This window comes from Phoxinus phoxinus, assembly GCF_949152265.1.
Source record: "Phoxinus phoxinus genome assembly, chromosome: 5".
NCBI lineage: Eukaryota > Metazoa > Chordata > Actinopteri > Cypriniformes > Leuciscidae > Phoxinus > Phoxinus phoxinus.
Genome location: NC_136880.1, coordinates 37,454,696 through 37,476,440, shown reverse-complemented (window position 1 = coordinate 37,476,440; position 21,745 = coordinate 37,454,696). Strand labels below are relative to the sequence as shown.

Below are 21,745 nucleotides of genomic sequence, written 5' to 3'. Positions count from 1 at the left end.
TTTTATTTTTTTTATTTTTTATTAATGCTCACAACAAAATACAAACAATAACACATAATAATAATGAAAAACAAACAATACAGAAGAACAGAGACGGCAGTTTTCGCGCGAGTTTCACATCTAACTCCCGCGAGAACGTAATGAACGCGTGAAGCTTCACCAAACACGAAGCCAAGCCGACTCTCATGACATGCACTCGCTGGACGCTGGTGACAGTGTGTCGGTAGCGAAAAGACAACCCAGTCTCACGGCAGTTCGTGATATGGTCACGTAATTTAATCTATTGATTCGTGGCACGGGCACGTTTATTTCGTTATTTTCGTAATTCCAGCACGTTTTTTAAACTAATGTGTTTCAATGGGAAGCATCTTTCGTGATCAAAGCACGATTCTATCTCCCTATCGGGCTGCAGTAGAGAAGCTGTTTAATCAACATTTATTCACGAGATCTTATCATGGTTTATGTATTTATTTTAATTATATTATTTCGTTCTTATTGCCAGGGAAGCTGGATTGCTTTGCTGTTTATTGATATTTTAAAAAAATATTTTATTAGTAGGAAATCGCGCTGAAGAAGTCTCATTCAGAACACCTCGCGATATTTGGCATCAGTTCACGTGTGCCAGATGTTGGTAAGTAGTCGTAAATACGCTGTCCTAATAATGTTTGATATAATGTATTTTCTGTGTGTCGAAATTAATCAGATTAGCTCAAGTTCAGTCACTGCATTATATCTGTCATCTCCACGGAGGCTTTGCGTTTCATTGCTTTCTATGAAAATGGTTTCTATGGTGATTAAACACTGTCTGTCACGTGATGTGCTATACAGTAGGCCTAGAGTAGACCTTCAATCAGTTATTCATATTCATATCAGGTTTTTAAGTTGTACAATTAGTTCCAAAGTTGTATGTGTAGTAGAAGCACAGTAAAAACAACACCATGCTTTTACCACAGTAACATTAGTTTTACTGTGATAAGTGTAGTAAAAAGACAGTAATCACACAACTTACCATGCTTTTACCACACTATTGGTAGTTTTAATGTGGTACTTATTGTAAATGCACAGTGACCACAACACTAACCATGCTTTTACCTCAGTAACCTTAGTTTTACTGTGATGGGTAGTAAAGGACAGCAATCACAAAACTTACCATGCTTTTACCTCAGTATTGGTAGTTTTAAAGTGATAATTGTTGTAAATTATGCATATTAACCACAACACCTACCATGCTTTTAATGCTTAATATTGTAACATCCAATATTTGTAAGGAAAATCAGTACTTTTCCCTTTAAATAATCCTATATATTATACATAATGATATTTAATTTTCTCTGTTTTCAGCTGAAAAGACCAAAAGGGCCTTTCGGACTCAGTCAGCCCATTATTGTTTGAGGACAAGTAAACGGAGGAGACGGACCGCTGCAAAGACAAATATTCGCAATGGTACGTATGTGTTGGTTTTAACCCTAAATCAAACATTTTATCAAGCATTTGTTGTTTCTTAAACCTGTTCTTACAAAACCCAAAGCCCAATCAGTATGAACAGTCTCAAAGTCTTAATAATTCACAAGATTTAACAAGTTGTCAAATTCGTACGATACTAGTACATATTTGTATACTCGTACATAATCCTGCAGCTTTTACTCCTAGTGCTGTCATTGGCTACTGCCTCAATTCCTGTACATATTTATCGCGACATTTGTAAATCAGTTGCGCCCCTTCTTGGAAAGTAGTCTGATGTCCCACACACTGTCAGAAAGTTTATATTAATTGCATTGTATTCATTAAAATGATTACAAATTGGTCCCTGTCTGTTCATGTTCCAATGTCCAATGATACATGATGTCTCTCCACACCTCATAACCTACCTCTGTTTGCAAGAGTGGAAAAGCTAATCTGACTTGTCACATGACATCAGATACTCGATTATTTTGTCGTAATCAGATCAGTTACACTGCTGATAACTGTCCCGTTTGCATGTAAATCATGTTATTTTTAAACGAGTTCATATGATTATTGCTTGCTATTAAAGACATACTTTTATTCATAGAAATGCCAACATATCAGTGAACGTATAACATAAAAATGCTTTTAACATTTAATTATGCAACACTCTTTACAGAAATATATCCCACAGTTATGGATAAACTCCCAACATCATCATCAAGTCCTGTGCTGGGCACATTGGGCAACAAGTGTCCTCCAACGTATTCGATCCGTGGCCAAGTTCTCCGCATCTTCCCATGGGACACTGACATTGTTCAGGTCTTCGTGAAACATCTGTCTCCATGTCTTCCTTGGTCTTCCCTGTCTCCTGCATCCTCCTGTTGGTGTCCACTTCATCACTGTCTTTGGGTGGTGTTGTTTGGGCATGCGTCGGATGTGTCCAGCGAGGTGCACCCTTTGCTCTGTCACAGTTTCTGAAAGTCTTCATGTGAAGTCCCACTCCTCCTCAGGATCTCTTTGATATATGCAGAACCAATATTGAAGATAGTGATTTATCTTTTTTCCATATTGTTAAAGCATTTTGTTTTCTCTTTTCAGCTTCATAAACTGTACTTGATGTCTGCCTAATCCCTTCATCAAAGAAGCGTCAGTGTGCATCAGGTGTTTTCCAAAAGGACATATTCATTGCCATCCATTAGTTCTAGTCATGCAGTGACTTCATGATGCAATAGACACATGTATATTTCTGCAAGTGTATATAGCAGGTGTTTGTCCGAACAATTGAAGATAGAGAAAACAATCAATATTTATGGAAATCTTATTGGTGCTGAAAGAATATTACAGAAATGACACACTTGACATACTGGACATTATTCTGAGTTTGTTACCTTTACATTTAGATGGACTTCATGTCTTACATTTAGCTTCATTAAACATTTTATTACAGTTGTCACTATAGTAAATGTCCACCATAACTACATCTATGGTATCATTACATCACTACCTGATTAATGTAAATGTAATATACCCGTGGGTGTATTTTATTGAAGCATTTTCTTACTGACGTTTATAATCATTAACTATTTTAAGTTGCCTTTCATTTAGTTACAATAAAAGTGACCAATAATCACAGGGATATAGAATTAAAGTTGAGAATGTAAAATGTTGTGCTTACATTTTTGCCTATTTGTTCTTTAAAGCGAAGAAACAAATATATTTTCACATAACAAAGTTGAATCTCATCTCTTGGTTTGTAAAAATGTAACTTCATCATAGCGATTTTTTTAACGTTACTGTATGTGTCACTATAATAGATTGCCCCTGTATCTGGATATTTTTTTTATATATAATTAACTGATTTTTATACTGTTGTGCAGTAGGTTTGGCACTAAATTTGTCTTTTAAACAGTTTGACATTAAATATTGGAATATGCTTTCAAAATTGTGTGCATTCATTGTGATTTTGTTACATTTATTTGAATATAATTGATATACCTTTGATATACTATACATACGCTGTAAATGTTAGAAGCACTTTAGTATATGTAATTATCTTTAATTAAAATACTGCAAAACTACCCCTGCTGTAGGCCATTGCTTAGAAAAAAGTTTATCTTTCAAATGTAATTTTGAATCAGTCTAATCAAATATAAACATTTGTGTCATTGATCATGTGATCTCGTTTTTGGATGGTAACCACACAGAGGAGTCTTGTTTTTAAATGTGATTTTATAATTTAATTAGAATGAATACATTACAGCCCAAATATTAAATATTTAAGGTATCTATCCCTACAGCCGGAACCAGAAGAGATCTGTCATCATTTACCATAAATGGGCAAGTAAGTGTGACGCATCTGTTCAGCTGGGTTGTTATTGGCTGTGACTTTATCGCAGAGCTCGCTGTGATTGGACTATCGTTTAACCCATATAAAACGGCGCTTCATGTTACAAAGCATGTTTTGGTGTTATTATTGCGTTAGTTATACATAAAGTTAACTATAAAGTGTCTCTATGTTGTGAGAAATTGCTCCTTTACTGAGATCCCTACCCTAACCCTAAGCATGTCTGCTCATTTCAATGAACTACAGGACAATGTTTCCTGTTCCATTGATAGAATGACAAAGATATCTGGGTAATGTAGTTTAAAACGTTTAGTAATGAAACAATAAATGTTAAATAAAGAATAACTTTAATGGACAACTGGATATCTAAATTTGTTCATTGTGCAAACGTTTATGACATATATGAGGGACAGGCTGAAATTTGATAATTTACTGTGAGTACTTTAAAAATAACCTTTATGCCAGCTTTCCGTATAAGTCAGAAAACTGTGCACAACAGTATTTGGTAAACATAGCATAAGCAGTTGTCCTGCTGATTTTCTCTTTGATACACTAACCGGACTGTGAGTTACAGCCATTTGAAATGTGCAGTTTTTTGCTCTTCTGGGGGCCGTTGCTGGGCCCTTGGGGGTGGAAGTGCAGTACAATCTACACACACTATTACTATTACACAGGAATAATGCACCATTCAGTAAAACAACAAAAAAACATTGCCAACATTTCCTTTTCACCCCCTCTGATTGCTGCTTATATGCCTGACATCAGTAATGTCTATGCTTTCATTTTAAATGCAGTAGGCTAGTAGATGTACTACAATGATCAACATGGATCATCTTCAATTATGCTTGAAGTGTTTATAGCAAGATAGCCACTGCAGCCTCTTGTTATTCACATAGCTTCCCTTTATTTTACTGCAAACTGCTTATACATGCAAGTATGTGCAACTTTTGTTGCATTGTTGTCCCAAATATCACTAACCAGATCTAAATGTGTATGTCCTAAGAAAAAGAATCATGGTAATTAATTACATGTAGTTGTTTTAAAATTAAAATTTAAAATTGTAGTTGTTTTAAACTAAACTAAAGAAATAAGAAATTAACATTTCTCAAATATATATATTTTTTTTACTGTACCAAACACCACTTTCAATACACAATATTCACCATACTTTATTACACAATACTTTATTGGAGGACACAGCATAAAGTTGATAAAGTAGCATAAAGACAATGAGATTCAAGATAAATAAAAATGTGTTTTCAAAAATACATTAACATCATATTAATCCATTCACAGCTGCTGAGCCACAAAATGAGTGCCAGAGAATCATATTCAGTCACCTATGATACAGAAAACAGATTTGATATTGTGTTGGAAAATAATGATTCATTATCACAGCTAAACTGGTTTCTTGCTCTTCCCTGTACATGTCTCTATCATGTTCATGTTCTTCTTCCTCGTCTAAACAGTTTGTTCAGGTGTACCCTACAGTACAACAGAAGAACAGAAGATGTGATCACTGATGTGGTGTAGCTTTTTCTCAACCAGAGGAAGAAGTCTCAACATCCCATTGTCAGGCGTTCTCCAGTCCTGGTCTGAAAGTAAAGCAAAAAACCCAAACAATACAAATTAAGTTGTTTAATGGACAGTCATGTCAGCTTTATGGCTATGTTTACACGTGGAAGGCTATTTTCATAAACGGACATTTCACCCCTCTTCGTTTTAAAAAATATCATCGTGCACACGAACCCGTGTATATGCCGTCCAGAGCATGCCAAACCTGTAGGTGGCAGTGTAACGAGAAGCTGAAGCCCATGTTAGCTAGTCAGAATCCCGAAAATAGTCACATACTGTGACGTCAGTTTACATGCAAACGTGCAAACAAAGTTTTCCAAAATCTCCACTTTGGCCCGAGTTCTTAGAAATAATCGTTTTCTGTGATAAAAACTCGGTTTTCGTGTAAATGAGAGGCCAAAACCGCAGGGAAATATCTGTGTCTTCACTTCGTGTAAACGGGGCCTATGTTCTGCGATATATTAAGCAGTGATGGGCTACTCTGGCCCTTAGCGTCCACTGTCCTGCAGATTTGGCTCCAACCTCAAACCCTCCTGCCTATTGTAAGTAAAGCTGAAGATTTTCATATGTGCTCGATTAGGGTTGGAGGAAAACTCTCAACCTCAAAAAGGAGAACGCTAAAGGGCCAGAGTTGGCCGTTCCTGATTTAAATTTACAAAGCAGCAGTCAGTACATTATATAATATACACATTGAAGTATTTTATATATATATATTATATATATATATATAATATTTCAGCAAATAATATAAGCTAAGTACTGAACAAAACATTTTTTACCCATATCAACAGCAACCTATTTTAAAAGATCTTTAAGAAAGGCATGGTCTCTTTTGCCTTTGCAAGTGATGCTTGATTTTTTTCAAGACAACAAACTCTTCTGTCACTAGTTTCAAGAGCTTCACTTGGTCAAAAACCAAGTGATAACCTGTACAATGTAAAATTGTCAAAATCAAATTATGTACTACATATTACAGCATTGTTTCAATACAAGACATACCAATGGACTCGCGCACCTTTCTGTCTTCTTTGGGCAGCAGATGTTCCTTCCTCACCCGAAACAAAGGACTTATTCGATTAGCTTGTGTTGATATAAGGACTGGTCTTCCTTCTCTGCTGTAAAACAAGAAAGTCTCTACTTACTCTATGTGCAATTACTATTGTTCTTGAAACATAAATTAAGACAGTTATAATTTACCTTACGATTCAGGAGAGAGCATTTGATGAGTAAATACTGATTGAAATATTCTAGAAACTTTACCTGGGAAGGGCTGATCACGGCAAGATCCGCTGCGAATCACTAGCAGCTCTTGTGAGGGTTGGCTCTTAAAAGAGCTGTTGAGTTTGATGTTGTAGAGATCTAAAGTAATCCTGCAATACAGAAAGTAAGGTCATTTTATTACATTACATGCAAGCAGTCAGTTATACAACTGTAGGATTTATTTCTGTAAAGAGTGTTGCATAATTAAATGTTAAAAGCATTTTTATGTTATACGTTCACTGATATGTTGGCATTTCTATGAATAAAAGTATGTCTTTAATAGCAAGCAATAATCATATGAACTCGTTTAAAAATAACATGATTTACATGCAAACGGGACAGTTATCAGCAGTGTAACTGATCTGATTACGACAAAATAATCGAGTATCTGATGTCATGTGACAAGTCAGATTAGCTTTTCCACTCTTGCAAACAGAGGTAGGTTATGAGGTGTGGAGAGACATCATGTATCATTGGACATTGGAACATGAACAGACAGGGACCAATTTGTAATCATTTTAATGAATACAATGCAATTAATATAAACTTTCTGACAGTGTGTGGGACATCAGACTACTTTCCAAGAAGGGGCGCAACTGATTTACAAATGTCGCGATAAATATGTACAGGAATTGAGGCAGTAGCCAATGACAGCACTAGGAGTAAAAGCTGCAGGATTATGTACGAGTATACAAATATGTACTAGTATCGTACGAATTTGACAACTTGTTAAATCTTGTGAATTATTAAGACTTTGAGACTGTTCATACTGATTGGGCTTTGGGTTTTGTAAGAACAGGTTTAAGAAACAACAAATGCTTGATAAAATGTTTGATTTAGGGTTAAAACCAACACATACGTACCATTGCGAATATTTGTCTTTGCAGCGGTCCGTCTCCTCCGTTTACTTGTCCTCAAACAATAATGGGCTGACTGAGTCCGAAAGGCCCTTTTGGTCTTTTCAGCTGAAAACAGAGAAAATAAAATATCATTATGTATAATATATAGGATTATTTAAAGGGAAAAGTACTGATTTTCCTTACAAATATTGGATGTTACATTATTAAGCATTAAAAGCATGGTAGGTGTTGTGGTTAATATGCATAATTTACTACAATTATCACTTTAAAACTACCAATACTGAGGTAAAAGCATGGTAAGTTTTGTGATTGCTGTCCTTTACTACCCATCACAGTAAAACTAAGGTTACTGAGGTAAAAGCATGGTTAGTGTTGTGGTCACTGTGCATTTACAATAAGTACCACATTAAAACTACCAATAGTGTGGTAAAAGCATGGTAAGTTGTGTGATTACTGTCTTTTTACTACACTTATCACAGTAAAACTAATGTTACTGTGGTAAAAGCATGGTGTTGTTTTTACTGTGCTTCTACTACACATACAACTTTGGAACTAATTGTACAACTTAAAAACCTGATATGAATATGATTAACTGATTGAAGGTCTACTCTAGGCCTACTGTATAGCACATCACGTGACAGACAGTGTTTAATCACCATAGAAACCATTTTCATAGAAAGCAATGAAACGCAAAGCCTCCGTTGAGATGACAGATATAATGCAGTGACTGAACTTGAGCTAATCTGATTAATTTCGACACACAGAAAATACATTATATCAAACATTATTAGGACAGCGTATTTACGACTACTTACCAACATCTGGCACACGTGAACTGATGCCAAATATCGCGAGGTGTTCGGAATGAGACTTCTTCAGCGCGAATTCCTACTAATAAAATATTTTTTTTAAATATCAATAAACAGCAAAGCAATCCAGCTTCCCTGGCAATAAGAACGAAATAATATAATTAAAATAAATACATAAACCATGATAAGATCTCGTGAATAAATGTTGATTAAACAGCTTCTCTACTGCAGCCCGATAGGGAGATAGAATCGTGCTTTGATCACGAAAGATGCTTCCCATTGAAACACATTAGTTTTAAAAAACGTGCTGGAATTACGAAAATAACGAAATAAACGTGCCCGTGCCACGAATCAATAGATTAAATTACGTGACCATATCACGAACTGCCGTGAGACTGGGTTGCGAAAAGATGAGTAAATTACGAGAACATTTCTGGGTGTACTGTATTTTCTTTTAATACATAATACAGATAGCAAAAGACTCATTCTTAAGATTAGGCTAATCAGTGGAATGATAGAAAAAGAAGAAGAGGAACAAGAGGAGGAGGAGGAAGTAGGAAGCCATGCAAAAACGTATACTTTCTGTCAGGACTTTAGTATTTAAAATGAAAAGTTGATTTTAAAAAAGGAATAAAGAATAATAAGTGTAATATGTTGTAAATCTTTTTTGAAATAAGTTGTTTTTCAAATAAAGTTTTCCAAGTGATATCAGATTGTGTGTTTACATGTGTTTTTATTGTACTTACCCTGTAACTACATGAAACAAGAGGGTAAGAAGCACCACTTTAATTTACGGCCCGCAATGTCATACTTACCCTGTAACTACAAGAAACAAGAGGGTAAGAAGCACCACTTTAATTTACGGCCCGCTATGTCATACTTACCCTGTAACTACATGAAACAAGAGTATATTTCCCCAGCATTTAAAAAAAAAAAAAAGTTGCAATAGTTTTACTTGCCTTGAAACAACTTAATCAGTGCACCTTTGCAATAAAAACAAATTTGCCTACTTTATAAATGCACTGATATATAGGCTACCCCGTAATTTGAAAAAAGCCTTTATGTATTTGTATACATTACAAAAAGGTGCAGTGTATGTAGCCTAATCGCTAAATTGCTCCCAAAAGTAAGATTGTATTATAGTATAAGTACCCCGTAGTTCTAAAATACTTAATAATTTGCCTAATTTTTTTTTTTTTTTCCTGGTTGTTACCCCTTTATTCCAAAACTTTACATTGTTCCCCTATATACTTACACGTACGTACTTTATAGGTACACTGTAATTACCGAAAGTTACACTGTAATTTAGTTTTAATTACGCAGTATTTTCCTGGTTGTTACCCCTTTATTCCCAAGACTTTACATATTGTTCCCCTATACTTACACATAAGTACTTTATAGGTACACTGTAATTACCGAAAGTTACACTGTAATTTCATTGTAATTACGCAGTACTTTCCGGGCTGTAATCTAAAGCGTTACCGAAATGTTTAATAAGAAATGTTTATTGAGGACAAAATATTATATTAGAGTGATTTATGAAGGATTATGTGACACTGAAGACTGCAGTAATGATAGATAGATAGATAGATAGATAGATAGATAGATAGATAGATAGATAGATAGATAGATAGATAGATGGATAGATGGATAGATGGATAGATGGATAGATGGATAGATAGATAGATAGATAGAGAGAGAGAGATAGAAAGACAGACAAACAGAACGATAGACAAATAGATAGAAGGTGTGGCACATATCTCTCAAGACCAAAATAGACCTTATCCTGTTCTTTTCTCTCCTGTCCTCTTCAACTATCTTCTGTGTGTGTGTGCGCGTGTGTGTGTCTATGTGTGTGTCTATGTGTGTGTGTGGGCTGAAGGGTTGTTTTGCATTTCAGAGCCTTTTTCTGAAACCCTCTTTATGTCAGAGCACAAGGACATGAGGTAGCGTGGGTCCTTGCAGCTAATTGGTCTGTCCTTCTCTTACAACTTTCTCTAACACTCTCAGAAAATAAATAACTAATGCACCCCTTGGTAGTCTCATTAGCTCCCTGCAAATCTCCCTTCATAACCTCCCTCTCTCACACGCACACGCTCCATCCCTTCTCTTTATCTTATTCTGTAAGAGCACCCATGAATAAATCTGGTGTCCGTTGAGTCAGTGGGCCACAATAGTCTCTCTTTGAAGGTGCATATAGGACTGGCAGCACATTGTCTTTCCCAAACAATGGCCACTTTAGCGTGTTACCTCTGAGGGCTGCGTTAGCCATATGGCTGCCTCCGTTGTGCCAAGGAAAGCACGTTGGTCTTGTTGTGAGAGAAGCTGATTTGGAGTGTGCTTTTACTGAGAATAGCCCTGCACACTTATCTCTCTCCCTCCTTCTCTCTTTTCCTTCGGAAAGAACAAAAACCTCCCCCTGTGCACATTAAGAGAGTTCTTGAAGTGTTTCCAAGCAGCCATTTAGATTTTAAATGGTCTCTTCTTAGACAATACACAATGGAACATCTATGGCAGAATTGGCAGGCCCGGCACTAAGCCATTGAATGACATTTGACCCGTAGGACACGATCTGGAACGTTCTACCTAACTTGGGATGTCACCGTTTTTCAGGACAGCTGAATTGTGAAAGATGAATGCAACCAAAACCAATGCCAAACTCAAAAGAAAAGGAATAGTGAAAAGCCGGTGGGGAAAAAAAGTACAGAAAGACCAAAACTACCATCAATAAAAGCTTGAACAATCTAGAAAACTAGCTCTAAATAAAATGCAGGTATACACAAAACTCAACTATGGGTTACACTTTATTTTGATGGTCCCCTTTAGACATTCTGTTGACTATAAGAAGTTGCACTTACACGTCAACTAACTCTTACCCCCGGTTTCACAGATAATATTTAAGCCTATTCCCAGACTAAAATGCATGTTTGAGCTCTTTTAGCTCAAAGCAACTTGCACTGACATATCTGTCAGAGCCATTGTTTTGTATCAATATGCACACCAGTAATGTTTTTTTTTTTTTTTGTCTAAGGCATGTTTATAAAATGCCCTTAAATGCCCTAATTAAACTAAGGTCTAATCCTGGCTTACTCTGAGCCCTGTATGTGAAACTGGGCCTTAGAGTATTAGTTGAGTATTAGTAGACTGTTAGAGGTAGGGTTAATGTTAGTAGAATAAGTGGTTAGGATTAAGTTGACATGTACTTGCAGAGTTACTTTTAGTCAGTATAATATCTTTTGGGGGAGCATCACAATAAAGTGTTAATAGTACTACTAATTAAGCAGACTTCCTTCTAATGCACTAGTAATACTCTAATACAGGTTAGTTGGCTTGTAGGTTCAATGCTACTTATAGTCAATTGAATGTCTAAAGGGGACTATCAAAGTAAAGCGTTACCCAAAAAGGGAATGGGGACTGGTCACATTTACAGTTTTTGGAAAATAAAATGCTGAATAAAATCTAAGCCATATCTAGGGACAAAGATAACTTTGAGACTCATTTGACATTGTCTTGATCATTATCTCACTAATGGTGCCTGCTGACCACAGATTTGGATATATCACCTCTCACTGGTCCAACTGAATCAATAGACCACAAAAACCTTTTGACTTCTTGCTAGGGCATTGCAATGGGTATTCTAAATGGCTTTTGGTTGCATTGCTATGCGGTTTCCTGGTTGTTGTAAGTGGTTGCTAAGGCACTACTATAAGAGGTGGGCAAAGTGCATTTACATTGTTACATTTACTTGGTTTGTTTCTTTTGTGGAAAATGTCAACTTTTAAGAGTATTTTTAAATGTGGGTACTTTCATTTTAACTCGAGAACATTTCTAATGAAAAAAAAATGTACTTTTACTTTGTTACGCAATGTTGTTCAAATCCTTAACTGTGCATATGAGCACTCACCACTAAATATTAAAAGAAGTCAAAAAGATAAACACTTAAGAAAAGTTTGTGTGCATGGTCTATCGATTCAGTTAGACAAGAGAAAGGCCATAGATTCAATTGTGGTCAGCAGACTTCCATTAGTGAGATAATGTTCATGACAAAGTCAAACAAGTCCACTCTTAATATTCAGCATTCTTGTCCTTAAATACAGCCAATGATGTAAGTGTATAAGGGGGTGTTGTTCACAATTGTAGTTTGGTTCTTCTGGTCCAGACCAAAAAAAAAAAATGATACATTTAGTCCTGTTTCACTTAGCGTTCACACTGTCATTTTTAACACCGAACCTAAAGATACAAAACAAAACAAAACAATACAAAAACTGCTTTTATTACATATATTTTGCAAGATGTTGATCCAGGAATATGTTGACATACAGAGTTTAACATACAGCTGCTGAATATCCTCTGTCTCCGGAGAATTGATTGTGTGACTGTTCAAGATTAATCACAGATGCGGCTTGATAAAATATCACGTTAATCATGGCATGCAGATCAGCTGCTAACACGCTAATGCGTGGAAATGTGAGACGCTCACGTGCTGAACCTTTAAGGAGGACCCACCCCCCAGCCACTCCATTGTATTAAAACTCAAATACCACAGAATATATTTTTGATATAGTCAAGATGACCTTTAAATGCAAATATATTTTCATCAGTCGTGGTTTATGCATGCTGTGATTGCCATATGATTATCTAAGTTTTCTTGCTTTTTGTAGCATGACCAGACATTATCAGTATTTACTCACCCTTATGTTACTTTCCTTCTATCTAAAAAGGTCTGTCAAACTGCAAAAAAGAGACAAAAAGCATAAAATCATTATTCAAACTATTGATTGATTATTTGCATGCTTTTTGTAATTTGATCAGGCATTATCCGCATTTACTCACCCTTATTCCATGCATGAGTATCCGGGCCACTCTTTTCAGTATAATGAAAGTGAATGGGGTCTTTCAAACTGTAACTATTTAAACTATATTTACTATATTGTGAAGTTTTCACATTATTTTAAGGTGACATATTTACATTGTACTTACTCAAATAAGTACTGAGTAATATAGTTAACTTAGAGTTACACTTACGGGTTGGGGTTACACTTTATTTGAAGGTGCCTTTGTTACACTGTATTTATACATTTAAGTACTGAGTAACATTAAGTAACTACATGTACTTAGTTATAGGGTTAGGTTTGGTTTAGGGTTAGTTGCATGTAATTATGCATCATTTTTAGTTATTAGGCTACTATAGAATGGCATGTAACAAATGTAACAATGACACTGTAACAAAGTGTTACCAGGTTTGGTTTAGTGTTAGTACTAACTAAAGTGCCAAGAGTAAATTATGCATAATTGCATGTTACGTGTAACTACGTCACCTTTAAAATAGTGTTACTGCACACGTTTTCTAAAGGCATACAAAAGATTTGTTTTGGAAAAAAAGACCACAATCTACCTTGTTTTTACCCTTCTGTGAGTCTGTTGACCACTGGAAACTGGATCATTAATTCACTGAGTTGAACTGAAAAAAAATCTATATATATTAGTTTAATTTCAGGAAATAATCTTTCCGACCAGTTTTAAGAACATGATGAACCGATTAACAGAAAATATTTGTTTATGAATCAGACATTGCTATTTCTTTCATCAACTCACCAAGGAGACTTAGTGCAGAATGTTTATTATTATTTTATAATGAGTACAGAAATATAAAAGCGCTGAAATGGACTGCTCATCTGTCCATCAGTCTGAGACTCTGGGATAGGCTCCAGCATTCCCACGACCCTATAGGACAAGGAGTTTGGGAAATGGATGGACGGATGGAAGTTGTCCTTTATTATTATTAATAAAAAATAATTATGCACACTCTAAAAAAATGCTACGTTGTTTAACCCCAATTTTGGGTAAAATATGGACAAACCCAGCCGTTGGGTTACATTTTTACATTACATTTTTAACCCAATGTTTGGGTTTGTCCATATTTTACCCAAAATTGGGTTGAAACAACCCAGCATTTTTTAGAGTGCACTTTTTTGTCATTATGCTTCTCAGCTTCAGTCCTCATTTACTTCCATTATAATTACAAGGTGATTTCTTTTTAAGAGTACGGGCTAGTGTTTTGTGTTGCACAGAAGAGTAAATAATGAAGATTTTCATTTTATTAATAATAGTACTATTAATAAGTTACTAAATGCATGACTGTATAATACTGTGACTGAAAGCACTATGAAATACAATTATGATATTGTGATGAATCTGAATAACTTGGCACGAAAGCCATTTCTACCTCAATCTGAACCCTTATTTAGGCAAGGCAAGTATTCATATAGCACATTTCATACACTATGCATTCAATAGATTGAGATTCAGAAAAAAATACATTCATAAACAGAGACAGCAAGATAGACGGAGGGTGGGTGGGGGTGGGGGTGGGGACGACGACTAATTTCTCTAGCAAGATCTCTCATTCTGCACAGCCTGTCATGCATTAAAGGTTAGTGGCTCCCCAGTTAATTTTGCCAAGTCTCCTGCACAGAGATGCGGGAACTTCTGACACAGAAATAATTGGGAGTGCGGTAAGTCCGCTGAGAGGTTTGGCCAAGGTCTGCCGCCTTCCAGGATGCCTTTCTTATAAACAACATTTTTTTTTCTAGAACACAGAGGCTTCGCTCTCTTCCCGTTTGCTGCTGGAGAGTGAGTGAGATCAATGATGACACGAGCGACCGTCTGCCAAGCAGAACTCAACCGCATCTGTCAGCCGCAGATTTTTACCCCGGGCGTACAGACCAGGAGCATCTATTTGGTACTTTAATGAGCCCGGCCTGCCGTAATGGGACATAGAGAGGTTCAGGCTGATCTCTAAAATTAATTTAAATTTCTCTGCTAACAGAGCTCAAACTTAATCAGGTTTCCAGGAGTGTATGCTTTTATGGATTTCCAATGAGAGGCAAAGGGTGTTCTGGGAAAGATGAAGATGTATATCTCACTGTCCTGCTCTCTAGGGGTCATTTAAAAGGATGGCCAATGAGGTATTCTGTCCCTTCAGAATTTTTGCTCTTCTTAGAGATAGATATGAAGACGATGAAAGAGATAGACATTTACTTGCCCTTATGCCATTACACACTTTCTTTCTTCTGTGGAACACAAAATAGGACATTTTGACGAACATTGGGTTCAAAACAACATTAAAGCCCATTGATATTCACTACCAAACGCTGATGCATTTTTCAAATATCTTTTGTTTTTCACAGAAAAAAGTTATACAGGTTTGGCAAGACATGTCGAATTTTCATTTTTGAGCGAACCATCCCTTAAAACACCTTAAAAAATCTATTTGAACAAAAATGTGAATGTTAATTAATAGTTATTAGACCAAAGTAACTGTTGTTTATCTACTAATGTGCATAACACATAACAAGCAATGCACAAAATGTTTTTCTTTCATAGAGTAGCATAGGCTATTCTTAATCACTGCATGAATGCTAAAAGAGGTTGACAGTAGAAATGCATGCATTTTTAAATGTCAGAATGCATTTAAGGAATTTGTTTTCGGCAGAAATGCAGCAAAACAATAAAATAAAGTCCAGGAAGGATAATGTTTGCCTCCATTCGCCATATACTGTACTCCATTGTGTGTGTATGTAAATATATATTTGTTATTATTAGTTATTTTTAAGCACTTTTTGTGCACTATTTATTTCCTGAAGTTCTCCAGCCCTTCTTTATCTCTCTCTCTTGCTCACTACATCTTGTTGTAGACGCCATCCATGTTTCTCTGCCCTTTGTCACTCTCTATTACCACTAAACACACATCTCAACCTCCCACGCCGGATAGAAGACACTCTCTGCATGCTAACATGACTTCTTCTCTTAGGGCCGAGAGTTAACTGTCATTTTTTTTTCTGTCATTTTTGTCTCATCCTTATTTGCTAAAGCCTTTAAAACAAATTCTTATCGATTAAACACATAGTAATGATTAATTTAAAACTCATTAGCTCTCTTTCATTAATGGGAACTCAAACTAAGCTATGTGGGGGTCAATGTTTGGATAAAGTCAATGACAATCTGACGTACGTTATTGCCCATGAAAAAATAGCAACCCTCCTGCCCCTGTTTTACATACGATGAAAGCTGACATTTGACAGGAAACGTCACTTTAAAGGGGTGAACGTATGGGGAAGTGGGTTTATTGACCGTCCTCCCTATATTTAGACATTTTTAAATATTCAATTCCCTCTGCATGTTTTAATATCAAGCTATTCGAATAAAATTACGGGGTGTGTGTTCGGCTCGGCACTTATTGGAATGCGTGAACCCCTGGCAGTGACAGCAGGTAGTTCTGCCTGAGTGATCAGATGAACAGAACCCATCTGTACCACCTCATCATACACACTGTCCTCACGGAGATCCTCCCGTACACAAGGTCAAACTCGCAAACACGCAGAGTTGGTGGTTCAAAGTTTCAAGTTCAAAGCCTGTGATGGCAACTGATGAATATTCATTTTTGTTGTATGTACTTTCTACAGTCATTTCCTCAAATCATTTATTTATTGTTTATTTGTTTATTTATTTGGATTATTGGCAAAAGTGTGAGCATACTGTAGATGCTGCAAAGCACACATCCTTATTATTTATATCTGACTTTCGGCACCCCCCTTTTTTTAATAGACATGAAAATGGACATTCCGATTTTAAATGGTTGTAATTCAAGAATGCTTTGGAATATGGTTGTAAGATTGGTCTTGTTTTAAAGAAGACATTTGGCAGATTTTTGTAGAAGTGAAATAAATTAAGAAGGTTAAACAAAAAAAAGTTATAGAAGTTTGAGTTTATGAAAATGAATGTTAAACATTATATTGATATCTCAAAAAATAAGCTTTCAGTGAGATTTTGTTTGGGCGCAGTACCAAACTTTTTCACTAGTTGACATTACTGCCATATATAAGGGCGCCTCCATTTCCATATGTTGTTTGAGTGATCTGAACCATTATTTTTTACAATTTTCATACAATTTATGAAGTAGACATCCTATTCAGAAGTAGTATTGGAAGTTTGGCAGATTTTGAAATTAATTCAATCTCTGAAACACGAAAGAACACGTATGTGCATTATAGCTCGCCACATCACAAATGGTGAATCTATTCTTTTTTTTCTTTATATTTAAAACATTTCAGACCTTTTTTTTCTAAAATAATTGAATGGATGCTATCTTTTAAACTCTTGGCATGAAAACAAACTGAGGTTTCTACCGTTCTTTCATGATTTTTCATGTTCATCACTATTTCAAAATAAAGGTCTGAACACGCCTTAGGAGTATGAAAATATTCGTGTTGCAAATTGATAAATTACGGCTCCTCTGTAATGTATTTTGAAAATCAGTCACCAAATATGTAAACTAGAGTTTGTAAACTTTCAAATGATATATAGTTTGTCAAGATTAGTTTAGGTTTAGTATAGGATATCACTGTTTTAAATATGTAATGGTTGCGGGCCTATGCCAATATAAGGGGTTAAACATTGGATATTTTAGTGATTTCTCCAAAATATATTTGAAAACAAAAACAAACGATTGTCCATTCATTGTCACAAATCAAGATTCTGCAAGGTAATACTACATTTTCATCTGCTTATCTCTTATTCTAAACATATTGACACTATTTCATGCAACATAACACAACGCACTCAAACGCATCACTGAGAGCCAGAGAATGATAAAATGAGGGTGAGAGAGAGAGGAAAAAAGAGAAATAGAGATTGTTGGTTGTAGGTGGAAAGCCCTTAAAAGACAAAAAAAAAAAATCCCATCAGCAGAGAGACAGATGATTCCACATCGCTCTCTGAGGGCCGAGAGATCTTTTTTAATGTGGAGCCCAGCTGCTCCCAGTAATGGAGTTTAATGACTCACTCCTGTCCTTTTTATTATATTTTCTTTGCTAAAGCTAAACTCCACCTGTCCGACTGCACACACACACACACACACACACACACACACACACACACACACACACACACACACACACACACACACACACACACACACACACGCGCGCGCACACACACACACGTTGTGTTTTCATGTTTTATGGGGACTTTTCTATAGACATAATGATTTTTGCAATAACCCTACCCCTAAACCATCCCAGAAAACGTTCTGCATTTTTACATTTGTAGGATTTATAAGCTGTTTTCCTCATGGGGTCCAAAAAATGTCCCCACAAGAACAAGACATTTTGTCCCCATGATGTAGGGTTTTCTTTTTTTTACAATAAACAAAAACTATTGATATTTTAAAATAAAAAACTTTTTTTAAATAAAGCAAAATAGATAATATCTAACTGATCGTATGAGTAAACACAGAAACATCTAATTTTCCTGTATCAATTATTATTTTTTTTTTTTACATGGATATTTCAGGGAAAAGGGACTGACCATCATTCAAAGCAAGTCCGTGAGAAGGCGAAATGATCAATAGCATCAGGTCAGCGAACCCACACCCAATTATTTCTGTTCAACTGAAATTCAAACTCAGAAAGCACTAAACATATCATTGCACAAAACACTTAAATCAAATGCAAGTGAAAGAGAAACTAAGGAGTTATATATATATATATGTGTTAACAATTATGCTAACTTAGTAAATTAATTTGTGAACTCACATAAACGTGATTTTTTTAAAATAAAAGGTTAATAAATGAATCTCTTTCAGTTAGCCTGCGAAAGCACACATTAGCATGCAATTTGTTTTTTTAAATGTTTATGACTATTGGCCAAAAGTGCAAGATAAAGGTACAAGTCATTGCACCAGCATTTACACAATAATTTAGGGTTGCCAGGTCTGTGCAACAAAAGTAGTACAATGGCCAATCAAAAGAGGACCATTGCGATTTTCTCTTCTCTGAAGTATAGGCCAATTCTGAAAGGAAACTGTGGACTTGGTAACACTACAATAATTGCTCTTTTAAAAAAGCCACATATAATCTTTACATATCCATCCTCAACCTAAGCACAAGATGCACTCTTCAGCACAATGGTAACTCCCACAAAAACAACATAACAGAAACTCTTCTAAATCCCAACATAAAAGAACATTAATCACCCACAAGTTTCCCCCATCTTGCTCAAAAACACATTAAATAACACTTAATTTCAACATTTACTCTCCCCAGTCACATGCAAAGCATGCAGGGAACTAGAAATCCTCTGCCCAGTTTCAGATAATGGCAACAAAAAATATTATTAAATTTCCATTTGGCAAATTAGTTTGACAAAATGTTTAAGAAAGCATCGGCTTTTGGCTCCGATCTCTATCACAACATTCTAAACCCACTTCTCGAAATGACCCCAGTGTGAGAAAAGTCCAAAAGTTTCTGTGGTCTAATTTATTTATAGAAGCTAGAGGTTGTGGATCCAAACCTGTGCTATACCTGTATACTCTGATCTCTGAGTGTATGACGACTGCATGTGGTTTCTCTGAATACTGAGAAGAAGCTGTGTGCACTCCATCTGCCTTTTAACCCGTTGACCGCTTCTGCTCAGGGTTAAAACAAAACTTTACAGATGCTTTTATCATATTGTAACTTTCCCCCAGAAATCAATAAGAACTGAAACAGAGAGCCAATGAAATGAGAGAGAGCAGAAGAAGAGATGTTTTGATGGCTGATGCATGAGTGGTTTAACAGGGTTGTGTATGTAGGATAAAGCCAGTTATATCACACATACTGTGTGTATATATGAATGTGTGTATATACAGTATATATATGATAAAAAGTAAATTATTATTTGTATAATATTTTTAGTAATAGTGCAAAAAAAAATTCATATTGTCGGGATTCCTGTCTTGTTTTCGGACTAATGTGTTTCTGTTCCTGTTGTTTGTGTGTTCTTTTCGTGTGTTCAGTTCAAATCCAAAGTTGATCTTTCTAAAATAAATCAGACTGAACATGAATATGACAAGCATACACCTCCATAATCTCACAATTTGTAAAGAATCCAGAACAACTTGTAAAATATACATGTTTATACCCACAATATTGTTACCTTCTAAACAAGGGTTGCAATGAAGTATAGTGTCCAATCCAATGTGCAAATGAAATCTACACCACATCTTAGTCAGAATCCATCCATGAGCTGTCAGAAATTGTGTTTGGAAATAGAGAGGACAGGCCAGGTCACTGAGTCTTGTTTACCTGTTTGGTTTGAGCTTCAACGTAATGGCTGTGTAGACGTGCTTTATATGAAAGTATATCTGTGTGTGTTTGTGTTTGTGCATGTGCGTGTCAACACCCCTTGACCTTGGCATGCACACACAGTGTAAAAATCCAGATAAAAATCAACCTCAGTCACATACACACTGACAGCTAATCTCATTCCCAGCTGTCATGCTTCATAATTATTATCTCTATGAACTGACTGAGTTGCGGGTGAGCCAAAATGGGGCTCTGTGGGTGGGGAGATGCGATCGATCGGCAGCAATCGGACCGTCAATAATGAAACTGTGCTGTGCGGGAGGCCATGTTGCATCTCTGTAGGTGTCTGAAAACTGCTGCGGAGGTCTGTGTCTGATCTTCATGGCAAAGAGAAAGGGAGAACAAACTGTCTTTAATGAGGGCAGATGCATGACCTTACACACATACGCTTTTATGATTATACAGGAACAAATAAAAGTCTGAGGAGTGATTGAAAACACAGTGGTGTCAGTTTCAGCTAAAGGGTGGAATATGTGCTCCTCTGGAAAGCAGAAGCCCATCAGAGAGAACAAGGCTTTGTTCAGAATGGAAAACTAGCACTGTATACTGCTTAATGTAGTGTTGTTAGACACCCTAAACTGAGACCAAGACCAGTGTGTGTTGAGACCAATACAAGACCAGTGCAGGAGCGAGACCAGACCAGCACTCCTTGAATTACAGTTTTTCTCGATTGCTTAAACACTATAACCAGGCTTTTGAACTAAAATTTCAAAACCATAATGCCATTTATCAAAAAGCACACCCATTTCACTAAACTATAAACACAAATCCCTTCATTTCTCATTGCCTACACCATGTGGTCATTTAGAAAGCACTAGTATTCAGTATTGTTCACTCAAGTCAGCACAGCTTTAGCTCAGTTAGCACACAATTGCCCAGGTGAAAACACTAAGAGTCAAAATTTAACACACATCAATCAGATCCTTCAATAGATAGATAAAAGGGCCCGAATCAGTTTATTGAGTTTTGGAACAATAGATCCAGAAAGACATGAAGAAAGAAGTCAGGGAGGGATAGGAAGAGGAGGAAAGGTAAGGGGAAGGGCAAGAAGACAAGTGGTCTCGGATGAAATTCAAGCCACTCTAGTTGACCATGTCCTTGCCCATGGTATGACTATGAGGGAGGCTGGGCTATGATAATGCAAAATTTGAGACACTTCACCGTCACCTCCATCATCAGAAGCTTCAGGGAGGTGTGCTGACAAACAAAATTCTATCACTGAATAAGAGGCAAACATTTCCCATTGTCTTTGATGAGGTTTATTTT

General features: G+C 36.1%; 2 long non-coding RNA genes across 6 annotated transcripts; one reads left to right on the top strand and one right to left on the bottom strand.

The window, feature by feature from the left end:
• Nucleotides 1-241: 241 nt before the first annotated feature.
• Nucleotides 242-3,467, top strand: LOC306999131. Of its 2 annotated transcripts, none has more exons than XR_013797742.1 (3): nt 242-631; nt 1,342-1,443; nt 2,123-3,466. It is a non-coding gene; the product is annotated as an uncharacterized lncRNA (long non-coding RNA). The 2 variants fall into 2 exon arrangements; XR_013797741.1 differs by lacking the exon at nt 242-631 and having other exon boundaries at nt 638-1,443; nt 2,123-2,394; nt 2,545-3,467.
• A 1,350-nt stretch (nt 3,468-4,817) lies between these two features.
• LOC306999246 lies at nt 4,818-8,691 on the bottom strand. 4 transcript variants are annotated; one of them, XR_013797790.1, is made up of 5 exons: nt 8,301-8,691; nt 7,489-7,590; nt 6,626-6,735; nt 6,365-6,480; nt 4,821-5,385 (listed from the first exon to the last, which is right to left on the bottom strand). It is a non-coding gene; the product is annotated as an uncharacterized lncRNA (long non-coding RNA). The 4 variants fall into 4 exon arrangements; XR_013797787.1 differs by having other exon boundaries at nt 4,818-5,385; nt 6,381-6,480; nt 7,489-8,691; XR_013797788.1 differs by having other exon boundaries at nt 4,820-5,385; nt 6,365-6,477; nt 7,489-8,691.
• Between the last annotated feature and the right edge of the window lie 13,054 nt (nt 8,692-21,745).